The sequence below is a fragment of the Salvelinus alpinus genome, chromosome 15 (assembly GCF_045679555.1).
Source record: "Salvelinus alpinus chromosome 15, SLU_Salpinus.1, whole genome shotgun sequence".
Lineage (NCBI taxonomy): Eukaryota > Metazoa > Chordata > Actinopteri > Salmoniformes > Salmonidae > Salvelinus > Salvelinus alpinus.
In genome coordinates, this window is record NC_092100.1 from 26,866,378 (window position 1) to 26,893,541 (window position 27,164).

At 41.1% G+C, this 27,164-nt stretch overlaps 1 pseudogene; it reads right to left on the minus strand.

Annotated features, from left to right (window-relative positions):
* Positions 1 to 263: 263 nt before the first annotated feature.
* The window catches only part of LOC139539304 (DNA topoisomerase 1-like), a 58,138-nt pseudogene continuing 31,237 nt past the window's right edge, over positions 264 to 27,164 (minus strand).

The following is a 27,164-nucleotide window of genomic DNA, read 5'->3' on the forward strand; positions in this document are numbered from 1 at the left end:
TGTGTATCAGGATAGTGTTGCCCTAGAGCCCATCAAACTCAACTCTGGACCTCGAAGCCATTTTTTCATTGTTCCCCTCTAATCAGGGACTAATTTAGACCTGAGAAACCAGGTGTGTGCAATTAATGATCAGATAGAGAAGAAGAGAAAAGCAACAGGCTCCAGACCTCGTAGGAGTTGAATAACCCTGCCCTTGAGGAGATCTTGACTGAAGAACTCTCAGCTACAACAGAGGCGGCCAGCACAATCAGACCCTAACACCATGTCCCACCTGATATCTCACTACATCCACATGGGGATGTTGGCCTACTCTATAATTGGGATGATAATAATAATTTTCCTAGGACTCTTTATTCAAATGCTTATAAAAAGACTCATAAAAGGACATATTCTCCATACTTTCTATAAGATCATCTTGGTTTACCATATAACAATGGTAAAAAAAATATCAAAAGAATTAAGTGCCAACAGCATTAAAACAATTAAACTTGGAGAAACGTTATGTGAAGCGGAGTGAAGAAAGAAAGAGTTCTGTAGTTCAATATATGGGCAGGTAAAGCCTGATAGAGCATAGGATTAAACCTGCCTCCTAGTCTTTACATTTAGGTAGAACTAGAAGGTAGAGGCTGACTTCGAATGTCAAATCTGCCTCAGTCATGTCAATAGCGCAGCCAAACTTATCCCTCTGAGATTTGTTATATTTTGTCCAGAGGCACCTCCATGTTCTTACACCTATGAGGAGGGCAAAACAATGTGAAAAATTATGCACAATAATATATGAAATTCAATTGCATGTGAAGACATTGAGGTGTCAGTGTTTGATGCACATAGTGTCATATCAGACCTGTGTGCGCCCTCACCAGGCAATGCTGATTCATGGGTCCAGGTAAGTTGAGTTTGGAGGTGCCCAGGGAAATCTGCTTGTTCTCCTGTCTGGGGCCTGATCCTCCATCTTCATAAGCTTCTTCTCACAACGCTACACAGCCTTCTTACACTCCACCACCCTTAACACACACACAGAAAGGAGTGTTCAGTCAGGATATCGTCTTCTCTTTATGAGCAATAATATTCCGTCTGTCTGCTACCAGTAAGGGCCACTCATGCCTGCAGCTTGTCGTCTGAACTGTGAGCTTTGACCTCCTTGGACAGCTTCAGCTTACTCTTGGCCAGGGCCAACTGCTCCCTCCTGCCGTCAATCTGGAAGTATTAAATGAAGAGCGAAGACAGACTGAAGTAAATGTTGAGCTAAAATAGGACATGACAATGTATCACCACTTTTTGTCTCTATCAAATATCTGTTGATCCCTTCACCTTGGACTGGAGGTTGGCCTGATCAAAGGTCTTTGGCGGTGCCTGCTGGTGGTTACACAGAACTGCAACCGCTCGGTTGGCCTTGTTGTAGGAGAGCAGCTTCTCTGCCGGGTTCTGTCACTGTGGAGCAACATGGGAATAAAGGAATATGAATGGTGTTAATACAGATATGTAAACAAATCAAATTATATTAGTCATATGCACTGAATACAACAGGTGTAAACCTTACAGTGAAATGCTTACTTACGAGCCCCTAACCAACAATGCAGTTTAAAAAATATATGGATAAGAATAATAAATAAAAGTAACTAAAGAGCAGCAGTAAAATAACAATAGCGAGACTATAAAGGGGGTACCGGTACAGAGTCAATGTGCAAGGGCACTGGTTAGTTGAGGTAATGTGTACATGTAGGTAGAGTTATTAAAGTGACAATGCATAGATGACAACAGACAGTAGCAGCTGTGTAAAAGAGGGGCGGGGGGGCAATACAAATAGTCTTGGTAGCCATTTAATTAGGTGTTCAGGAGTCTTATGGCTTGGGAGTAGAAACTGTTTAGAAGCCTCTTGGACCTAGACTTGGCGCTCCGGTACCGCTTGCCGTGCGGTAGCAGAGAGAACAGTCTATGACTAGGGTCTCTGGAGTCTTTGACAATTTGACCTTACCCGGTAATACATGAGCTCACTGGTCATTACAAGATCGAGTGGATGGTTTTAATTCAAATCAAATTTTATTTGTCACATACACATGGTTAGCAGATGTCAATGCGAGTGTAGCGAAATGCTTGTGCTTCTAGTTCCGACAATGCAGTAATAACTAACGAGTAATCTAACCTAACAATTCCACAACTACTACCTTATACACACAAGTGTAAAGGGATAAAAAATCTGTACATAAAGATATATGAATGAGTGATGGTACAGAACGGCATAGGCAAGATGCAGTAGATGGTATAGAGTACAGTATATACATATGAGATGAGTAATGTAGGGTATGTAAACATAAAGTGGCATAGTTTAAAGTGGCTAGTGATACATGTATTACATAAAGATGGCAAGATGCAGTAGATGATATAGAGTACAGTATATACATATACATATGAGATGAGTAATGTAGGGTATGTAACCATTATATTAAGTGGCATTGTTTAAAGTGGCTAGTGATACATTTTTACATAAATTTCCATCAATTCTCATTATTAAAGTGGCTGGAGTTGAGTCAGTATGTTGGCAGCAGCAACTAAATGTTAGTGGTGGCTGTTTAACAGTCCGATGGCCTTGAGATAGAAGCTGTTTTTCAGTCTCTCGGTCCCTGCTTTGATGCACCTGTACTGACCTCGCCTTCTGGATGATAGCGGGGTGAACAGGCAGTGGCTCGGGTGGTTGTTGTCCTTGATGATCTTTATGGCCTTCCTGTGACATCGGGTGGTGTAGGTGTCCTGGAGGGCAGGTAGTTTGCCCCCGGTCATGCGTTGTGCAGACCTCACTACCCTCTGGAGAGCCTTACGGTTGTGGGCGGAGCAGTTGCCGTACCAGGCGGTGATACAGCCCGACAGGATGCTCTCGATTGTGCATCTGTAGAAGTTTGTGAGTGCTTTTGATGACAAGCCAAATTTCTTCAGCCTCCTGAGGTTGAAGAGGCGCTGCTGTGCCTTCTTCACAACGCTGTCTGTGTGGGTGGACCAATTCAGTTTGTCCGTGATGTGTATGCCGAGGAACTTAAAACTTACTACCCTCTCCACTACTGTCCCGTCGATGTGGATAGGGGGGTGCTCCCTCTGCTGTTTCCTGAAGTCCACAATCATCTCCTTTGTTTTTGTTGACGTTGAGTGTGAGGTTACAGGAAGCCCTCTTGTCCTTGGTTGTTACCTCAAATATGTAAAGGGGTGGGATAATGTTTGACCAGACCCCCAGGGAGCGCTCTTCTGTACCTCCCCCGGCCCTTCTCCTCCCCCATCCAGATCATCTGCACGTGCACCTGCTTGCCTTTTGAGCACATGCACACATATGATTTAATTACAGGTTGCTATCCACACTGTAAACAGATTTAATCTCAGTGGCAATCCAGCGAGTGCCACCTCTATCAACAGAAACATCCCACTATGAGGATGGAGGGAGAGGGATACTGGGCCCCAGCAACACAGAGGGACTAACACGCTGAGAAGAAATCGGCGAGCATAATGACTGAACACAGAACATGCTGGGACTGAAAATCACAAGTGTTCTGTAGGAATGAATGACTGCTAACATTAAGAGACAGGGCATCAGACACAGATCCATAGTGGGATCTTCCAGGAGTTCTAAACACAGTATTTTCATTCACAGACGTTTGAATAGGTTGAGGGACATGTGGTAAAATAATGGTATAAAACAGGTGCACCTGTAAGGATGGCATGTAAATGTATATGCGGTGTTTGGGGGACATAGTGTTGGACAGCTGTCGAATCTGCTCCTGCACAGTATGGATACCTTAGCAGTCAGGCCAGGCAGCAGAGAGGGACGACAGCTGCGTCTTCAACAAGCCCGCCTGGAGGGAGGAGAGGCAAACACACGTACGCGTGACACGAGGACTGGAACGAGACAGGTGTGAAAAGGTATGTCCTGAAACACTAGATGGCAGTATAGTCCTGAGGTTTTTGAACTGCAGTCAACAAAAAATGAAAATAGAAAATACTGCCATCATCATTAAAAGTAAGGAGTAGATTAAAAAAGTCCATCTTATTACTTTCTGCTGACTTAAATGCAATTCTAAAAGTATCAGTGTAGGTCTAATCTGCCAAAGACAAGAATTACATTTCCATTAACTGCACCACCACACAGCAAGGACTCTCCTCTCCAATAACAAGATATGCTTGGAGGTTAAGAGCAGGGGTCTACAGCTGTAATGACACATACCCCAACATAATTGCATGGGCGTCACATTGGCGTGTATAGATAATTAATTAACCAAAGCAATCCCAGTGAGATCCTACACTACAGTGTTGTGGAGGAAGAGTAAAGGTGATGCTGGTATAATGACAATCTAAAATCTCATCAGACAGACCTGGGACAATCAGGACACACCCTCCCTCCCCCTCATACAGGGAGGCTGCTGGGTGGTGAGAAAGACCTTCCTCCCCTTCAACTCCTTACCCCCTCCGTTCCACACCCACTAGGGGAGCCCATTAATCCTAGGATATATATGCATTCTTTATGAATCTCTGGCCATGTCCCCATACTTGCATTCTAAATAGGCATTTTATGTATGCGGAAATATAAAGTTTTATAGTATGTGATATTTCGAGAATGCTTTAAATGCCAGGATGTTATATTCATTTCAGCTTGTCATCTAGTAGAATTCGGCTGCACCCTTCTTATGAAGAGAATAGTCTTTCCAGACTCACATTTCTTTGACAACAGAAGATAATCAGCTGTACCCAAATGAACGAATGGCGTGGAGTCAACGCAATTGTGCATTAGATGGCTCATTCTCAAGATGGGTGAGCCCATATTTTTAGAGTAGGCCAACTTCTAGAATTTAGAATGTTGTTCTAATTATAGACATTCAGTTAGCCTACATAGCATTGTTTAAATATTCCCCATGTAATGTTAATGGGGAGCTAACATGGCGACCATAGCACCGGTTCCAATCCAAGGGCCAATGCCCTTTTAGCAAACTCCAGGCGGTGCTATGGTCAGATGACATGAAAACAGAGCTCTTTGGCCATGCACACCAATGGTGGGTTAGGCCTTTGAAAGAATAATGCATATGCAAAAAATACCTCATCCCTACTGTAAAATATGATGTTGGATCTTTGATGTTATGGGGCTAATTTTTCTTCCAGTGGTCCTGGGGCCCCTTGTTAAGGTCAATGGCATCATGAATTTTACCAAGTATCAGAACATTTTAGCCAAAACCTTGTTGCCTCTGCCATGAGGCAGAAACGTGGCCGCAAGTGAATCATCCAGCAAGACAATAACCCCAAGCACACATGCAATTCCACAAAAAAATTGTTAATTGACCGCAAAATCAACATTTTGCAATGGCCAGCTCCGTCTCTCTGGACTTCAATAGGGCAGTCAGTAAGCGTAGATGAAGGATATCAAGGATCTGGAAAGCTTCTGTATGGAGGAATGGTCTAAGATCTCTTCCAATGTGTTTTCCAATCTCATTTTTTTTAAAGGCTCAGTGTACTTATCCTCACAAGGTGAAGGTGCTGGAGCTATGAAAACAAGGGATCCAATCATTTTGACCCCTCTTTTCTCAGATTTGCTGTATTAAAGGCCCAGTGCAGTCAACTTGATTTTCCTGTGTTTTACATATATTTCCACAAGATGAGGGCAGAATAATATTGTGAAAATTATGATAATGCCCTTTTAGTGGAAGAGCTTTTTGAAAAGACCGCCTGAAATTTCAGCCCGTTTTGGTGGGATGGAGTTTTGGCCTGCCTGGTGACATCACCAGGTGGTAAATTAGTTAAAAGACCAATAAAAAAGAGAGTTGCAGAACTCTCTGCCAATTACAGCTAATTTTCAGTTTTCCCCTCTCCACTCGGACCATTTGTTGCTTGAGATAATGCTCTTTGCTAAGAAGCTATTTTTGTTCCTTTTTACCATTTTAAATAAAATAATCACAGTAAGGTACTTAATTGTTACCAATAAATAATTTTATATTGACATAAAAAACGGCTGCATTGGACCTTTAAATAAAATATCTTGCTCTGAGCAATTGTATTAGTATCAAATATTACAATCGTAAAAAAAAATGTAGATAAAACTTAGCTCAGTATTTGTATTATTTATTTTATAAAGTCTTTTTTTCTCATCTTTATCAAAGGATCCAATAATTCCGGACCCCTCTGTACCTCAGCCTGGCCTGGTGGTCAGCTACTGTCACAAGGGTTTGAGAAGTTGGTGGTGGGATGCTAAGAGAATCTCCACATTACACACAGCCTGTTCCTTTATATAGGCTACTGTATATGCACACTGACAGTCACACACACACTCACACAGACCCTTGTACTGTCCACAACAGGTGGATAAATAAGGTCTCAAGCCCGGCCCAGCTAAACATGGCAGAGGGAAAGCATTCATTAGAGCTTGCACCAATTTCCTCCTGTGGCTGGTGCTTAGACCCTCTCCCAACTTCTGACCTGGCCTTTCAAAGTGTTAATCAGCCCGACTCGGAGCAGCGATTAACATTCCCCCCTCCAACATGCCCCTCCATTTCCTGATGTGCCATAGGTCACGAAGGAGACACCCCCTTCTCTGTCCGTCAACTCCTCCGCCTCTCGCCTCTCAGGAGTGGATCACAAGCATGTAATTTCGCACCAATCATAGCAATAACCTGCCTCACTGCCTGGCGACACCGCCTTACTTCTGCCTGAGGGAGGGGTGAAAGGACAGAGGATTTATGTATAATCCACCCACCCCTAGATCTGCCTCTTAGCCTTCCCTCTCTCCCTATCAGGCACAGGATAGGCTGGGAACATCAGGCTAGAGTAGACTGAGGCTACAGGCAAAAACATAGACAGATGGAGATGGTTCTCTGAGGCTAAATTCACACCTGTGGCTGTTATGGTCACTCACTGGCCTTTACTGTATCTTTAGGCTACAGACATCTACAGCACAGCAACACAGACAACATGCTGTGAGGGATGTTTGTTTACTTGTTGAGATAAACAAGCCAGACTGGTTCCCGTGTGACTCACGTTGAGGCGATCAAACAGGTCATCTCCAGCCTCCTTATTCTCCATGAAGAGCTTGAGGTTCTTGAACACCTGAATAAACCAAATAAGGTCAAGACCGAGAGAGAGACAGGTTTTCAATCCTACCCTGTCCTAGACCTCCAGCCCAGACACACAGATGCTTACATCTAGTCTACACACTGATCATGATAGGAGAGCCCAGGGCTGTCTAACCTGCTCCTTCAGCTCACAGGGGAGACAGAGAGTGATGGAGGAAAAAAGATCTGCATCAATTATATTTTTCAAGAAGTCCAGTTTTCTTCCTGCTCTAAATAAACCAGCTAAAATATGCAAGGAACTAATTAAATGGTAACAGATGTGTTGCTTTTTAAAACAGACCGATTTGAATGACAATTTATCCTTGAGCCAATACTAAATAACTAAATTGAGAAATAAGAGACTTTGATGAATGTGTGAGGATTTAGAAAGATTTATTCCAGACTCAGTGTCTGGAGTGGCGCAACAGAGAGCTGACAGCTGATTGATCAACCAATGTGTTGGAGTCATCAGGAAGGACCTGAAAACATTGCAACAATCTGCACTCATCACAGGCTGTTTATGCATGAACAGATGTCTAAGACACAGCAGTATGCTGGTTCAACATTCAAAATGCTGTTTAGATGATACGCAAAGTGACCGGACACAGACATACACTTCCAAATGCAGATGCTGGCAAGTGTAGATTGGTAAATAGATAATCATGTGATCTGGCTATCCAACACTTTGCATTGCAATTCATCACGCTCTCCCATGGAGCTGGAATGAGAATTCATTCTATTCAATCTGACATTTAACAGCTATCCCTTTCCCTCGGAATAAACAAACAAAAATATTCAGGACACTAATACTAATTCATTGTTCCTAATGTGTTGCTTTTAAATACTCATTTCAATAATTACACCTTCTGCCAGAAAACAAAAAACGTTGGCTGTCAGAGGCAATGTTTCCTATTCCTCTTGGAGATAGCATGGCTGAAACATAGAGTCCTGACACCCCCCAGCTAATGTTGTTTAGCCTCATTTTCACACTGACAGACAGCTGCTTGGCAGAACAGAATGAAATCAGGCAAACATTTTAAAATAAAAATCGCCCTTCATTTTGTTTTTTGTGTCAGAATTACTTTGACTGACAGATTCAATATTGGGCCTGATGGGATAATTTACATTTACATTTACATTTAAGTCATTTAGCAGACGCTCTTATCCAGAGCGACTTACAAATTGGTGCATTCACCTTATGATATCCAGTGGAACAACCACTTTACAATAGTGCATCATCAATTAAAGTGTGAATAGACAATTGTTTGGATACATTTTTCCTTCCCCAATAGTTTATCTTGAACATGTAAAGCAGTCATTTGGGTTTGAGTGTTGGCATATTCCTCAATTGAAAAGTATTGGAGGAATTACTGCAACATTTTGTTATGAAGAACAACCCTAGAAGTTAAACTCCTTTTGCATAATCCCCATCAAATTGATCTGTCAATTATTTCTCTAAAAATTATTATTAAACTAATAACTTTTCATTTGAACTCTTGACTTTAGAAGTTTGAAGTGAGCCTGTTCCAATAGGAGCAAACACTAGTGGTTAAATCAGAGAAATGTAAACGCTGGCAGCGACACAAATTCAATCTAAAATGATGCCCTCCAGGCATGTCTCTCTCCCTGGGGCTCTCTCCCTGTCCTCCACCCCAGGGCACCGACTCTGAGCAGACAACTCAGTCTGAGGGTGCTGCTGGCCTTGGCTGATTCTGAAATGGCAGTGCCTGGCCAAAACTAGTGTATATAAGGAAAGGGAATCGAGTGCCATTTCAGACGCATCCCTTGTAACAGCTAGTGGTGCGGAGGCTGTTGGCTACTTACCCTCGGTGACGGGAACCTTATTGTAGTAGCAGATAAAGTCTTTACCCAGGAAGTCAAACTCCACCACACTGTCCTTGTCCTCCAGCGTGTCGTGGAGGGTGATGTGCTCCACCCTCAGGGAGCAGCAGCCCACCGTGTTAGCCGTCTCGCCCTTCTCCTTCTCGTTACCTGCTCTCAGCTGGAGGAAACAGCAGTAGGGTGAGACAGGGGATACGGTCTGGCAGACTGATTTTCTCTTCGATGTGGTCTAATACCCATCAACCTGTGTATGACAGAGGAGTGTCTCTGGCGGGTCCCCATCTGTTTGAACTTGAAGGTCCTGCTGGCGGATCGCATCCACACAGCTCTTCAACCTGAGGTCCACCTCATACTTCTCCCAGTCCTTCTCACCCTGAGGAACCACAACAACACAGAGACTAAGGAACACTACGGTCACATCATTGTCTTTACATGGTCTCTTGTAAAGAGACCATGGAGAGCTTCCAGAGCTTCCTGGAGAGCTTCCAGGCAGTGCTTTCTTATTCCATTCAGAAGCCTTGCATTTGCTACAACCGAGGGCCAACATTCAATCATAACCCCTTTCAGTATTTCATGAGATTGTGGTTAAAACAATGTATTCATAGTTATGTGTTTAGTAGTCCACTTCTTCCACAAGTGTCTAACATGAAGGCTGAAGAAAATTGGCTTGGCCACTAAGATCCTCACAAACTTTTACAGATGCACAATTGAGAGCATCCTGTAAGGCTGTATCACCTCCTGGTACGGCAACTGCATCGCCCGCAACTGCAGGGCGATGCATCGCCTGGTGTGGTCTGTCCAACGCATCACCGGGGGCACACTACCTGCCCTCCAGGACACCTACAGCACCCGATGTCACAGGAAGGCCAAAAAGATCATCAAGGACATCAACCACCCGAGCCATGGTCTGTTCATTCCGCTACCATACAGGTGCATCAAAGCTGGGACAGAGAGACTGAAAAATAGCTTCTATCTCAAGGCCATTGTTAAATAGCCATCACTAGCTGGCTACCACCCGGTTATTCAACCCTGCACCTTAGAGGCTGCTGCCCCATATACATAGACATGGAATCACTGTTGACTTAATAATGGAACACTACTCACTTTAATAATGTTTACATAATGTTTTACTCATTTGATATGTATATACTGTATTCTATTTTACTGTATTTTAGTCAATGCCACTCTGACATGGCTCATCCTAATATTTATATATTCCATTATTTTACTTTTAGATTTGTGTGTATTGTTATGAACTGTTAGATACTAGTCTACTGTTAGAGCTAAGAACACAAGTATTTCACTACACCCGCAATAACATCTGCTAAATATGTGTTTGTGACCAATAACATTTGATTTGATTTGTTAAATGTCTAGTGGAGAGAGGCAGTCAAAAAGGGTGACATTATGTTTGCATAGTAGCGTAGCGCTAGCCAGCGGCTGATTAATTAGCTATCCCCACACAATCTCACTGTTGCCAAGGCCACATCGTCATGGCGACAAACTGTGGAATAACTTAACCTTCAAAATAAAGAACTGGGTGATAAGAGGATGGAGGAGGAATGGTGGAAGGAGGAAGGGAAGAGAGAAGGAGTTGTGAGAGTACCAGGAGGCTGGGAGCTCAGGAACTAGCTATGTTGATTGTAATGGCCACAAACACACAATGGAGGCATTCATGATATTCCATCCTGGTTGGATTATGAGTGAGTGAGTGAGTGAGTGAGTGAGTGAGTGAGTGAGTGAGTGAGTGAGTGAGTGAGTGAGTGAGTGAGTGAGTGAGTGAGTGTGAGTGAGTGAGTGAGCGAGAGAGAGAGGGAGAGAGAGAGAGAGAGAGAAGAGAGAGAGAGAGAGAGAGAGAGAGAGAGAGAGAGAGAGAGAGAGAGAGAGAGAGAGAGAGAGAGAGAGAGAGAGAGAGAGAGAGAGAGAGAGAGAGAGAGAGAGAGAGAGAGAGAGAGAGAGAGAGAGATGAGGAAGCTGAGGAAGCTGGGGGATGAAGAACCAGAGAATCACCTGAAACTAGTACTGGTTAATTTCCCTCTCTGTCTGTCCAATGGCAGAATGCTCTAACACCACAGAATTTCTAAATACAGAGGCCCAACATCACAAGACTAGCGGGAACATTTTCGATTCAGACTCGGCAGACCAGAACGGAGTTTGAGTCAATGAGAGAAGTGAAAATTCTTCCTTAGTTGTTAAATTTCTCGAAATCTAAAGGTACAACCTAGATTTGAGCCAATGTCTTAAGTAGCTGAACATGTTATAACTCCAACCTCATGAAAGTGACAAACTGACACTTTTTCATTTTCAGCAGTGCCTTTGATTTGACGGTCTGCACAGGCGCAGTTCGGCACGAGACAACTGTTAGACCCGATGACACGTTTCTGCGCATGAGCTTAGCTAGCCAACGTCTCCATGACATCGCCTGCAAGCGTGATCGGGGATTTCTATTGGTGAAGCAGTTTCTAAATATCTTCATACTAAACCATCTTTGCTAACACCCGGTGTCAGGAATCCTTCAGAAATGTTTAAGTAAAGTAGAGTAAAAGACTATGAAAATAGGAGTTGAATGGGTAGGATAGCGATGGAGGAGAGTGGACTGTGTATTCTACTGTAAGCCTATGTTTAACCTTGTTGTTAATCTCTAAAAGACTCACCAGGGAGATGGAGCAGAGCAGACTATCGCCACAGTGGAGATAGAAGGCTGGATACTGAGTGGCTTTACATGTTCTGTACACACCATGGTCAAAGTCCAGTTCATCTACCTCTGATCTCTCAGTAGCAGCAGCAGCAGTACCAGCAGCACTACGTTTACCCAAACAGTCATAGTGCACGCTTCTCTCACGAAGCAGTGGCGGGGAGATGGCAATATGAATCACAGGCACACCATACATGCCCATATGCATGCAAAACACCTCTGATTCATTACATCATACAAACCACTTAACACGACAAAGGTGACAAATTGCACCAAATCACATGTTCCTCTCACGCAACACAAAAGACAATAGCTTCTAAACTCGCCGATACTGACGTGCTCCCCACAGACCTCTGCTTAAAAATCAAAACAACTGTTCAGAACAGTCAAAGCTTCAGAAGTTCACAGTGCGACTTCTAGGCCTAATCAACAACTATTCAGAAGCACCGATCACACCCGCAACATAAACTCACATGGTTTCCTCTATTCAATATGTTGTGGTAAAATAGAATACAACTCCTACAACACACTCAACTGTTCTACAACAAAATAAAATAAACACCTACAGATGCAGAACCCAACCATAATGGCCACGCAATGTTCAAAACAAAACCAACGTAAATAACTGAAGCAATTTTGGGATTGAATGTAATAATTTTCCTGACTGTATGAAGCCTGCAGTCTGGGTCGTGTGTGTTTGAATGAATGGAGGGTCATGGGTCATGTCATGTTCAGGAAAAAAGGAGACTAACAACTACAGTAGCCTTGAGTTTCTGATACAGCTTTTTTACCCATGAAAATGCCACAAGGCTGGGAACATTTTGAAATGTAGGCTACTACGTGGGAGGGGCTGGTCCAACTCAAGGTGTCACAAAAAATTGCACCCCCCTCCCCAACGTAAAAAATATTTTCACATGACCCTCCCCTTGTATTGTAAAAAAATTGCGCCCCCTCATAGATTTAACTCCAAATAATGTTTACGACCACAAATAACAATTACTTTAGCCACCCTGTGTTTATAAACGTGGATATCGACTTTGCCACGTCAGCATGCTTTTATGGCAGAGTCGATGCCACACAGGGCTACGGGACAGAAGGCTGAGGGTTCCCCGACCATCATGGACTAGCTCACTCTCCCTGCCCACTTCATTAGGGGCGGCAGTTAGTCTCAAGGTTAGAGCGTTGGGCCTGTAACCAATATGTCGCCTGGTTTGAATCCCAGAGCTGACAAGGTGAAAAAAAAATCTGTCCCTGTGCTATTGAGCGAGGCACTTAAGCCCAATTGCTCCAGGGATGCTGGACAATGGTGACCCTGGCCATGACCCCACTCCCTACGGATGTTTCAGGGGGGGTTGGGATATGCAAGACAACTATAGGACTAAGCACCCCCCAAATTGTCAGTAAGCCTACACTAAAATCAGAGCTAGCTGCAGACAACAATCAGTTTTTCAACATTTTGATGCCATATTTATAATTATGTAAAATATCTTAATTTAAAGACTCAATCATGGACACTCTTACTGACAGTTGTGGCTGCTTTGCGTGATGTATCGTTGTCTGTACCTTCTTGCCCTTTGTGCTGTTTTCTGTGCCCAATAATGTTTGTAACACATTTTGTGCTGCTACCATGTTGTGCTGGTGCTATGTTGTGTTGCTACCATGTTGTTGTCATGTTGTGTTGCTACCATGCTGTGTTGTCATGTGTTGCTGCCATGCTATGTTGTTGTCTTTATGTACTGTAGTGTTGTCTCTCTTGTCGGGATGTGTGTTTTGTCCTATATATGTATATATTTTTTAGTATATTTTTTAATCCCAGCCCCCGTCCCCGCAGGATGCCTTTGCCTTTTGGTAGGCCGTCATTGTAAATAAGAAATTGTTCTTAACTACCTTGCCTAATTAAATAAAGGTTAAATAAAAATAAAAATAAATATGAAATAAATTTTCCACCAACAAGTTTCTGTGCCAATGCACCACACAACCAATAAACCAAGCATACTGACTGCGGGTGCTTCAATATCATGGTTTGAGTTTTCAACACCACAATAAATAAACTGTCAATCTGGACAAACAGAAAATACATTCCCTCCCTAACTTGAAGGCCTACCCAGTATCAAAGCATTGGCTTGACAATCTCCGAATGTCATTGAACTTTTTATTTTTTTGCGGAGGTCTCTTTCCATTCATCAAATGGCTGCTGATTACTTTATTTATCAATAGAAGAAAAATACATACACTACCGTTACACAAAAAGTACACAAAAGTTTGGGGTCACTTAGAAATGTCCTTGTTTTTGAAAGAAAAGCACATTTTTTGTCCATTAAAATAACATCAAATTGATCAGAAATACAGTGTAGACATTGTTAATGTTGTAAATGACTATTGTAGTTGGAAACGGCAGGTTTTTAATGGAATATCTACATAGGCACACAGAAGCCCATTATACGCAACCATCACTCCTGTGTTCCAATGGCACGTTGTGTTAGCAAATCCAAGTTTATCATTTTAAAAGGCTAATTGATCATTAGAAAACCCTTTTGCTAATAGAATGAAACATTCAAATCACAGGGCTTTTGCATGGTTATTGAAATGACATTTTCACTGCAGCCTAGAGTAGAATGTTGTACTCACTTGAGAACGATAATGCAATTATTCATTGCATTGTGGTGTTGTAGGCTAGTCTAGGTAAGATAGGGGTATTGTCCCCAAACAAGATCAATAGGGAAGGTTTTTGAGCTGCGTCTTCAAATGTCTTCAAATATCATATCAAATTGTATTTGTCACATGCGCAGAATACAACAGGTGTAGACCTTACTGTGAAATGCTTACTTACAAGCCCTAACCAACAATGCAGTAACCAAAAAAAAAAAAATAAGAACAAGAAATAAAAGTTACAAATAATTAAAGAGCAGCAGTAAAATAACAATAGTGAGGCTATATACAGGGGGTACCGGTACAGAGTCAATGTGCAGTCAATGTGCGGGGGTTAGTCAAGGTAATTGAGGTAATATGTACATTAAAGTGTTATTAAAATTATTAAAATGACTATGCATAGATAATAACAGAGAGAAGCAGCAGTGTAAATGAGGGGGGAGGGGGCAATGCAAATAGTCTGGGTAGCCACTTGATTAGATGTTCAGGAGTCTTATGGCTTGGGGGTAGAAGCTGTTAAGAAGCATCTTGGACCTAGACTTGGCGCTCCGGTACCCCTTACCATGCGGTAGCAGAGAGAACAGTCTATGACTAGGGTGGCTGGAGTCTTTTGACAATTTTTAGGACCCATGACAAATCTTTTCAGTCTCCTAATGGGGAAATAGGCTTTGTTGTGCCCTCTTCACGACTGTCTTGTTGTGCTTGGACCATGTTAGTTTGTTGGTGATGTGGACACCAAGGAACTTGAAGCTCTCAACCTGCTCCACTACAGCCCGTCAATGAGAATGGGGGTGTGCTCGGTCCTCCTTTTCCTGTAGTCCACAATCATCTCCTTTGTCTTGATCACGTTGAGGGAGAGGTTGTTGTCCTGGCACCACATGGCCAGGTCTCTGACCTCCCTATAGGCTGTCTCGTCGTTGTTGGTGATCAGGCCTTCACTGTTCTTTCATGCGCAATAATAATGCAATTGGCCTCGCTGCTGCCTATCAGCGATTCCTATTGATTCTTGTGGATCCCTATTGAAAATTGATGTAGCTTTGAATGCTTTTATGTGTGGTATGATTGCTAGTTAGCCTATTGCAGATCTAGAAAAACGATCCACCTAACACTATTGTCACTATGAATGGTAGATAGAGGGCAGGATGTACAGTTAGGATGGCGGACTATATTGACCTGTGGTATAGTTAAACAATAAGGCATGGGGGGGGTGTGGTATATGGCCAATATACCATGGCTATCGGCTGTTCTTATGCACAATGCAACGTAATTAGAGCAGAAAAATAAATGTTTTGTTATACCCATAGTATACGTTCTCTTATAAACTGGGTGGTTCGAGCCCTGAATGCTGATTGGCTGACAGCCGTGGTACATCAGACCGTATATCACAGGTATGACAAAATATTTATTTGTAGTGCTCTAATTACGTTGGTAACCAGTTTATAATAGCAATAAGGCACCTCGGGGGGTTGTGATATATGGCCAATATACCACGGGGCTGTGGTATATATAAGGGCTGTGTCCAAGCACTCAGCAGTGCATCGTGGACATATAGCACACCCCCACATGCCTTATTGCTTAAATATACCATGGCTGTCATTCATTCAGCATTCAGGGCTTGAACCACCAAGTTTATAATAAAAGTTAGGGAGCGGAAAAACATTGAGAACCAAAACACCTTGGGGAGGCACATGCAAGCAGATTAGGAAATGTGGCTAAAATTGAAGAAATTATATAGTAAAACCCATAGCCACGGGGAGCAGGGGTGCTGAGGGTGCTGCAGCACCCCCTGATAAATCACAATTAAGTACAAAAATGTAAATAAAAAATACACCAAATTATTGCACCATCATATGACAAGACACACAGACAAGATGTCTTAGAGTAGTGGAGTAGTTTGGAAAACTAACTTGTGGTCTTCCTCTAGATACAACTACTGAACCTTATTGAGCGATGACTATTGGAACATTAAAACCCGTTGTGGGACTGTTCCATCAGTTGACTGCTCCATAGTGTTTCTCTGGCCAGCAAACCGTCTCTTTCATTAACCATTTCTACTCCTGTAAACTCTCCTTTACCATCCAGTCAATGTTCTGTGCCGAGCCAGTCTCACTTTGCATAGGTGATGATGACATCCTGGATCCTCTTCTTCAACATGCCTTGTTTATGGTGCTCCCCCTGCACTCGGAACAGACCAGTGGGCTCAATCTTAATGTTGCCGACGTGCACCCGGTGGTGGTCATGCATACAGAAGACATACTCCTCCACTATTTTCTGGTTGGCCTCTTTCATTACCTGGAATTAAATATTTATCAGAAAATACCTTATCATGACAATAAAGCCTGCTTGATCTCAACCAGTTTTAATATTAACCCCGTTTGCTCTCACAATATTGTCAATCCATAGCAATTACACTCAATCCAATGTATTGGAGTAGTCATTTATCTCTTGCTTGAGTAATGGCCCTAGCCTCCGCCTTCTCCTTGTGCATGGGGTGGAGCTCCCCAAAGTCACACTTACTCAGGTCACTAATCAGCATCCTCTCCTCCATGGTCATCTCCTGCCCAGACAAACACAGGGACAATAGATGAGAAACAGATTCACTACTGAATTGTCCTTGACACAGTCAAACAGGTATCTGCGGAGTAGGCCTACCTAATAAATCAAAGAATGTAGAATATTCTTCCATTCCGCACATCTTCAACTTCATAACCTAACTCAATTACTAACAGATCTAAGATCTGTCATTATCTGAATAATTAAAACCTGTAGCCTTCGCTTCAATCACTTGATCAAGACAAGACAGACCATATCAGTCCTCACATCTCACACCTGAGAGCCAGTGACAACCATAAAGCAGGCCAGCCTGGGTTCCAGCAGCAGTAGCAGAGCCCTTTGTGTTCCTGTAATACTGCTCTGCTCTAGGGAGCCCCTGAAGGGGTCAGCCTGTAGTGGGCGCATAATAAGACTATGCAATTAATATGTTAACAAAGTCTTTTAAATGAATTATCTAACTACGCAAAAATGATTTACTGCAGTTGAGTTACAGGAACTGTAAGGTCAAGAAATGTTTTTCGGTTTTAGTTATTTGCACCAAAGGAAATAAGTGAAAGACATAAGAGTACAGATAATAAAAACTGGTAAAAACGGTGTGCAGGTGAGGTTGGAAGCACAAAAAGGCTAATATGAAAACCACACCACAAATATAAGTACCAAAACAAAAGTTTGTTCAATCAGTTAAACAAAGCATATTCATTATAAGTGTACATTATATACTCAGTATACAAGAAAAAACATGTTTGACTACGTGTGTGTGCATGTTTGTGTGTTAGGCTAGAGTTAGGCTACATGGAGGGGATTATTGTGTAGTTTGATTCATCAGGCTGACTCACAGTTTTTGCTTGAAGTTATTGAGGGATGATGAGGTTTTTGCAATGTGAAGATAAGAATTCCAGAGTATGGTTCCTCTGTATCTGATAGAGAATTGACCATGTGAGGTGCGGCGGTAGGGAGGGTGAAGGTTATCGCAGTGTCTTGTGTTATACACAGTTGAAGTCGGAAGTTTACATACACCTTAACCAAATACATATAAACTGAGTTTTTCACAATTCCTGACATTTAATCCCAGTAAAAAATCCCTGTTTTAGGTCAGTTAGGATCACCACTTTATTTAAGAATGTGAAATGTCAGAATAATAGTAGAGAGAATGATTTATTTCAGCTTTTATTTCTTTCATCACATTCCCAGTGGGTCAGACGTTTACATACACTCCATTCGTATTTGGTAGCATTGCCTTTAAATTGTTTAACTTGGATCAAACATTTTGGGTAGCCTTCCACAAGCTTCCCACAATAAGTTCGGTTAATTTTGGCCCATTCCTCCTGACAGAGCTGGTGTTACTGAGTCAGGTATGTAAACTTCTGACTTCAACTGTAGATGGATTTCAGAATTAACCTGGAAGCATCCATTGAAGGGTTTAGGTAAACTATCTGCGAAGTACGAGTATGTGTAGATGAAAGTGCATAATTGGCGTACATTCATGTCGTAAATAGACAAGTTATTGAGTTTCTTAATTAAACAAAGTTGCAGATGGAGCCAGGTAATTAGAGGAGGTGGCTTGTCTTGCAAATGTATTTTGTATGATGAGTCATTTGTGTAGGTAGGAGGCATATTTCCTGGCCCAGACAATATTACAGTAAATGAGATATGTGTAAATTAAGCTATAGTATAGTGTTAGGAAGCAAGCCTGATGAACCAAACCACTAATATTTCTGATGATACCAACAGATTCCAGAATTCCCTCAATGTCACATTCTGACCTTTATTTCCTTTGTTTTGTCTTTATTTAGTATGGTCAGGGCGTAAGTTGGGGTGGGCAGTCTATGTGTGTTTTTCTATGTTGGGGTTTTGTGTTCGGCCTGGTATGATTCTCAATCAGAGGCAGCTGTCAATCGTTGTCCCTGATTGAGAATCATACTTAGGTAGCCTGGGTTTCACTTTTGGTTTGTGGGTGTTTGTTTCCGTGTCAGTGTTTGTCGCCACACGGTACTGTTTCGTTTGTTCATCGTTTATTGTTTTGTTTAGTGTTCTGAGTTTGAATTAAAAATCATCATGAACACTTACCACGCTGCGCTTTGGTCCGATCCTTCTACCACCACAGACGATCGTTACACTCAAATTAAGACTTTATCCACGACAGATCTATCGTTATTTTTCAAGATTACGAATTGAAACAGTATTGCTTCACTTAATGTTTTTTATTTTTTTTTACTTATTTTTTTTACTTGTGTTTGGTGCAAACCTTAAACTACACGCGGATGCTGTGTAAAACACGTAGCACTCCAATAGATCCCGACGCACTTGCAAAGATGATCAGAGATATTGTCCGCGAGGAAATATCCTCCATCTCTTGACACCAAATTGAGTCCAATCCATGACACTCTGGGAGAAACTTCAAACCACGGTAACTAACTGTGTCTCAAAAAAAAAATATCTCGAGGTTTCAGCTACCGCATTACACTCTCGGCTGTAAACGGTGGAGAAGAACTATGATAAATTGCTAATGGCAAATACGTTGTTGGAGGAAAATATACAGGTGTTAGAAAACCACAGCAAAAAAAATCTATTTGAGAATAATTGGACTCGATCATGGAATTGGTAAACATGTCAAATGTAAAAAAGAAAATTCTATTAACTTTTTGGTCAAGAGAAGCTTGGTCCCCCCTCCTTTTGTGAACATTGCTCATCACACTGACCTATGACAAATGGCAACCGGTGTATGATAACACGGCTACATAGCTTCAAAGCAAAACAAATGATTCTTTGCGTGGCGCGAGAGATGAGGAGACTGAAGTACCAGGTACAGACGATCAGCATCTACCTGCAGAGCTACGGAAACAGTAAGCTACCTACAATGAGTTGAGACGACTACTGTGCAAAAACAACTTGAGTACGGCGTGGTTCACCCGGCAAAGCTGCTGATCACCTTCAACAACAAGAACTTCACGGAAGCCTCGGAAGCAATGGACTTCTTTCTACGAGAGGCAAGTCAAGCCAATGCTTGATTCAACTCCCCCGACCAAGGTCCTGTAGGCCGCACATCATTTTTGATCATGTGGGCACGGGCCCATGAACAGGCGCATAATATGGTCTAGCATGCTGACCACACCGCTCTCTAGCGCATGTTGATTTTGTCCACCCACACCAGACGCGATCTGGACATGCAGGTTGAAATATAAAAACAAACTCTGAACCAACTATATTAATTTGGGGACAGGTCGAAAAGCATTAAACATTTATGGCAATTTAGCTTGCTAGCTTCCTGTTGGTAGCTAATTTGACAAAAGGGTAAACTGAGTTGATTTCTAATAATCTCTCCTCCTTCAGGCTTCTTCTTCTTCTTTGGACTTTATACGGTGGTTGGCAACCAACTTTAACTTCTTATGGCTGAAGGGGCAGTATTGAGTAGCTTGGATGAAAGGTGCCCATTGTAAACGGCCAGCTCCTCAGTCTCAGTTGCTAATATATGCATATTATTATTCGTATTGGATATAAAACACTCTAAAGTTTCTAAAACTGTTTGAATTAAATATGTGAGATTAACAGAACTCATATGGCAGGCAAAAACCTGAGAAGTTCCACTTCCTGTTTGGATTTTTTCTGGGGGTGCCATATTTTCAACCAAGCTCTTATTCAAAATACAGAGAGATATGGATGGGTTTTCACTTCCTACGGCTTCCACTAGATGTCAGCAGTCAATAGAACTAAGTCTGATGACTCTAATGTGAAGGGGGGTCGAAGGAGACAGAATTTAGTATGAGGTGCCATGAGGTGACCATGCATTCAACACGAGCGTTCACGTGAGAGGCAGCTCTGTTCCATCTCTCAATTGAAGTCGATTTAATTCTCCGGTTGGAACGTTATTCAAGATGTATGTTAACAACATTCTAAAGATTGATTCAGTACATCGTTTGCCATGTTTCTACTGACTGTAACGGAACGTTGGGACATTTCGTCACGTTATAGTGGTCGCACTTTGAGACTTTGGTTAGGGTATTTGGTAAACAATTCGAAAGTAGCTAATTTGACATAAATAACGGACATGAACGAACAAATCAAGCATTTATTGTGGACCTGGGATTCCTAGGACTGCATTCTGATGAATTCATCAAAGGTAAGGAAACATTTATCATGTATTTTCTGGTTTCTGTTGAGTCCAACATGGTGGCTAATTTGGCTAATCATCTGAGTTCAGTCTCAGATTATTGCATGGTTTATATTTCCATAAAGTTTTTTTGAAATCTGACACAGCGGTTGCATTAAGGAGAGGTATATCTATAATTCTATGTGTATTACTTGTATTATCATTTATATTTATGTTGAGTATTTCTGTTGAAACGATGTGGCTGTGCAAAGTCACTTGATGTTTATGCAACTAGTGAATCTAACGCCTCAATGTAAACTCAGATTTTTTTATATAAATATGAACTTAATCAAACAAAACATGCATGTATTGTGTAACATGAAGTCCTATGAGTGTCATCTGATGAAAATAATCGAAGGTTAGTGATTAATTTAATCTCTATTCTGGTTTTTGTGAAGCTATCTTTAGCTGGAAAAAATGGCTGTGGTTTTGTGGTTTTGTGGTGACCTAACATAATCGTTTGTAGTGCTTTCGCTGAAAAGCCTATTTGAAATCGGACACTTTGGTGGGATTAACAACAAGATTACCTTTAAAATGATATAAGACAAATGAATGTCTGAGGAATTTTAATTATGACATTTCTGTTTTTTGAATTTGGCGCCCTGCACTTCGACTGGCTGTTGTCATATCGATCCCGTTAACGGGACTGCAGCCATAAGAAGTTTTAAGCTGCATTACCACCACCAACTGGTCTGGAGTGTGGAACTCAGTTGAGGCGGCAGGTAGCCTAGCGTTGGGCCAGTAAGCGAAAGGTTGCTAGATCAAATCCCCGAGCTGACAAGGTAAAGATCTTTCATTCTGCCCCTGAACAAGGCAGTTAACCCACGGTTCCTAGGCCGTCATTGTAAATAAGAATTTGTTCTTAACTGACATGCCTAGAGGTAAATATAATATGTAATATATATTATAAAGGTAATAAAAAATACAAATAAAAAAGTTAATCTTTCAATCACCCACGTGGGTATATGCTCCTAAAAACCAATGAGGAGATGAGGGAGGTGGGACTTGCTACGCACCAAGTTCTATTTTAGCGCCTGGCTACGCAGATGCTCGTTGACGTGCGCGAGCAGTGTGGGTGTAATGATTGAATAACATGAATGTGTACATTTATTTTGCAACACTCGCGCATGCAATGCGGGCCGGTGTGGTCAGCATGTAACACCCACAAATATCCCAGGTATGACAGAATAAGATTTGTACGATCTGCCACAGACTTTGCAATTCATTATTGATTTGCTTCTATCAAAACTAACTCGTTGGACATAATCGCATCTTTCTGATTGAGTATTGTCAGTCCTCATATAGACAAATCAATACGGATATAAACAGAACAAAGTAAGACATTATTTCACTCCAAAATATGATTTACTGTCATGTTATAGCGCACGGCTGCTTTCTTGACTGAATTAATTATTTATATTCAACCCCTATCTTTCTGTGGCCGGGTGTTCCATTCACTTCGTTTTTTTTATTTGACCCGCCAAGATGGGACCCACTAATAGAATATCCCAGAGGGAACTGAGCAGTAGTGACCAATTCATGATCTGTTGAATGGCTTATACTGTGTCCCTATCAAACCGCAACTGGACAAACATTATTTGGTTTTACATTTATTTATTTTTATTTCACCATAAATGGTTTCATTTTGTTCATGATCTTTTTCTTCTAGTCCAGTAGAATTGATTTGATACTTAGATTATGGGACTAAATAAATAAATAGAAGGAGCCCTGTGGATGGGCGATTTGTTATTGTCTTCCAACTGGATACAGAGCTGTTGGAGTCTATGAGAAACAGATCCTGTAGATATTACGAGTATAATACAACTGCAATATAATCACACGTTTTTCCCTTTTAGGTGGGAGATTAGGGAAAGATTTGCGATTTGGGAGGGTTTATGGGATTTTCTTTTTTTTTTACATACAGTATTCTATGCTGATTTGATTAGTCATTTAATTACTTTCAAATGGGAATGTACTCATTATTACATTTGCAACAAAGTATTTTCAAAAATGTTAAGTTATGTGTAATTTCTTGGAATTTACAGGGCATAAATGGAAAAAAAGCATAGTAGTTGTCCTGATATTATGAATAGGAAAGGAGTAGATATTGCCATGCTCCAGGAAACTCATATAATGAGGATGATTTAAGCAAAATAGAAAACAACAACTTCGTAGTGGCTGTTGTTTTCTTCTGCTACTAATAAAACAAAAAGGGGTAATTATGTGTTTCGCCGTAATCGTGTTTCGCCATATATTAGACCAAGGGAATGATCAGTCGGGTTGAGTGTTGTTTCATGTCACCACCTAAAACCACACGGAAATCAGATATTCCAGAAAGCACTTTGGATAAGGATACAAAACAAAAAACAATCGTATTTGGGGCATATGCATAAATAAATGTTTTTAAGAAATTCACAAAAAAAAATATTTCACATAGGCAATCCTTGCCTATGTGAAATAATTTTTTCCGTGAATTTCTTAAAATACACGGGAGGATAATTACGGGAAAAACAGTGCTCCAAATAGAAGTGTGTCACAAAACAAACAATACCTCACAATAATGGTATGTGATAATGAAATACAGGTGTGTGCACAGGTGATCAGAATTCAGCTGATTGGGATCTGGAGGGTGAGCTGCGTTCAGGGGATCTATGTGTTTGAGAGTGTGAGCTGGAAAGTGGGCTGGAAAGTGAGCTGCGTTCAGGGGATCTACGTGTTTGAGAGTGTGAGTTGAAAGCAGACGTTACACCGACAATGGATAAATCTAACAAATTGGGAAGTGCACCACCAGCCACCATAGCGTTGCGAAATATGGTCTCTGATTTTGCACTAGCAGATATATGGAGAGTGCATAATCCACAGCTGAAAGAATATACCTTTTACTCCGCTAGGCACCAATAACTTTCAAGGATAGATTATATATTACTTTCATCACAGTTAGTGCATCCAGTATGGAAGGTGGAAATTGTACATATGTCAGGCCGGTTCATCATGCAAATGTTCAATAACTAATGCCCCAAATCGTGCCACAAGGTGGAGATTTAATCTCACTTCCTTTAAAAACGTGGATTTCTGTAATCAATTCAGGTCTGATTTACATAGATTTATCCTTCTCAACAAAGGGTCTGTGAATGACAATAGATTATTGTAGGATGCCATTAAATGGTTATTTAGAAACAATACAAAAGTATTTGCTTCTGGTTTGAACAAATCTCAACTAAAAAATATAACCGAACTGGAGTCCACTTTATATTTACTAACTCGTCAACAGAAGAACAGTTTCTTAGCCGAGAAGGAGAGAGAATGATTAATCATCAAATGTGACCGGATCGATTCGCTTAAGGTAGCAAAATTTGAAAGTTGTTTTTATATCGGGTAAAAGTAGAGACTCAGAGCTAGAAAATGGTATATCATACACTACAGTTGAGGAACAACGGGAAATTAATATTCTGCTTTGAAAGTTGATAAACTTGTAACCCCACTTTTGAGAAAATGGCCCTGTGAATGTTTTGGTAAACCTACTGGAGAGCTCTTCTTTGTCTACACCCATTCAGCATTGTTCACACCCTCTTAAGCCTTAGCCCCCCCCATCTCTTTAAAAAAAGCTGTGTTAGAAAGCATTACCTACACATACTGACCAGCTCATGTTATAGACAGAAGCGTGCTACATGGCAGAACAATCTGAAATCATCTCTCGGCATGTCCAGCCCATCCATTATCTCAGCCAATCATGGTTAGCGGTAAGGTTCCTATCTTTTTCTGTGACTAAACCAACGAGTCTCGTAATTTGACAATTGTATTTGTTCTTGGTCACCTCCCTGACTAAGGCCCTTCTCCCCCAATTGCTGTTTGGCCGGGTGGCCAGCTCTAGGAAGAGTCTTGGTGGTTCCAAACTTCTTCCATTTAAGAATGATGGAGGCCACTGTGTTCTTGGGGACCTTCAATGCTGCAGAAATGTTTTGGTACACTTCCCCAGATCTGTGCCTCGACACAATCATGTCTCAGAGCTCTACGGACAATTCCTTTCGACACCATGGCTTGCACTGGTGCACTGTCAACTGTGGGACCTTATACAGACAGGTGTGTGCCTTTCCAAATCATGTCCAATCAATTGAATTTACCACAGGTGGACTCCAATCAAGTTGTAGAAACATCTCAAGGAGGATCAATGTAAACAGAATGCACCTGAGCTCAATTTCGAGTCTCATAGCAAAGGGTCTGAATACTTATGTAAGTAAGGTATTTATTTTTTGTTTTTAATAAATGTGCAAAAATGTCTAAACCTGTTTTTGCTTTGTCATTATGGGGTATTGTGTGTAGATTGCTGAGGAAATTGTTTAATTTAACCAATTTTAGATTAAGACTAACGTAACAACACTGAGAAAGTTAAGGGGTCTGAATACTTTCGGAAGGAACTGTATACCATCCTCCTGTGCAGTCCTATCAATTGATGAAGAGAAGGCCTTTGACCGTCTGAAATGGTCCTACCTCTGGTATACTATGGAACGCATGGGATTTGGCTAAATGTTTATGACTATGTTATGCCCTATCTGTTATGCCTATATGTTATGCCTCCTATATTCCCTATCACTGGAGCCTTTAGCTAAAAATAATACATAAATCCCAAGATATAAGGCAAATATCAGTTATTAAGGAAACGTATCACCAAATCTCATTATTTGTATATAACATATTATTGTACCTTGACAATATACCTCAATCCCTCCCTAATGTAGTAAGTATATTCAGACAATTCAGCAGTACATCAAGCCACAATATCAACCTCTCTAAATAATCTATGCTTCCATTTAACAAAGCAATATTATATACCAATTGTGATCCATTTTAAATACCTGGATATTGAACATTTTCCCTCTCTAGATACAATTGTTTTAAAGAACTACAAACAAGTTACAGCTGCAATTACAGCAGATCTCGACAGATGGTTTATTCTAACAGTAACTTTATCAGGTCGAATTTCAATAGTCAAAATTAATGTCTTGCCTAGACTACATTTTTTTGTTAGCATGCTTCCTTTGCCCACGCCATTAGGGTACTGGGAATTTTTTTAAAGTTCAATCTCAAATATTAAATGGAAAGGGAAACGTCCCAGAGTTAAGATGACTATACTCCAGCAACCTAAAGGTTTTGGGGGGTCTAGGTTTACCCAACTTCAAGTTATATGCTTTGTCTTTAGTGATCCGCCCACTTAAGAAATTATTTTCTGCCTTATCTCCTAAGTTCTGTTGTACTCTGTTTGGACCAATCTTTGCTCACTCAATACAGACCTGTCATCAAATGTAAAAACTTGGTAATTGGGAAGTCCGATGGCATATCCAAACATCAATATTTAGAAATACCTCCTTATTTCTTACCTTTGAGAGGGAATTATAATTAATTCTTTTCAAGAATGGTCCAAACAAGGAATTCAGAGACTTTTGGACATAATGAATGACGAAGATTTATTATCCTTTCATGACCTAAAAAACATGTATAATTTACCTGGTTCGTCTTTTTTCTTCTTCTTGAGTTAAGAACGGCTATGCGCACCTATGGAGTTCATGGTGTCAACCACTCTCACTCCATCCACTTGCTGAGTTGTTAGGTAGTCAGAACAAAGGTTTTGTATCCAATCTATATATAAAAAAATAACTACTAGAAGCCCTCCATAAACCAATGGGAATATAAACTGTATATTTTAAAGACTACCAACAGAATACAGATTGGAAAAGAATCTGGAACAATATCTCAATATCCTCCCAAAATTTGAATCATCAACTACTACACTACAAATTAATTCACAGATTTTATTTGACTACGTGGAAATGCTGTCAATTTAAACTTGCTCCTCATCCAAATTGTCTGTTCTGTTCTCAAATAAATATTGGGACATATTTTACATACACATGACGTGTAACTGCCCCAGTTTGAAGACCTTCTGGTCACAGGTTGCCAGGTCTGTGTCGATGATAGTTGGTGCTGTCATTCCTTAACTTCCTAATATACTATTGTTGAACGAGGACTCTTCACAGAATCTCACAGTTCCAGAGTATGGTTGTCTGGACTGACCAAGGCAAAAAGAATGTTGGTGACCAGATGGAAACATCCACATAAGCTCAGCATAACTCAATGGCTACAAAACTTCTGTGGCGTCCTTTCACTAGAGCTCTCTATAGCTCATATGAATGGCGCCAAGGAAACAACA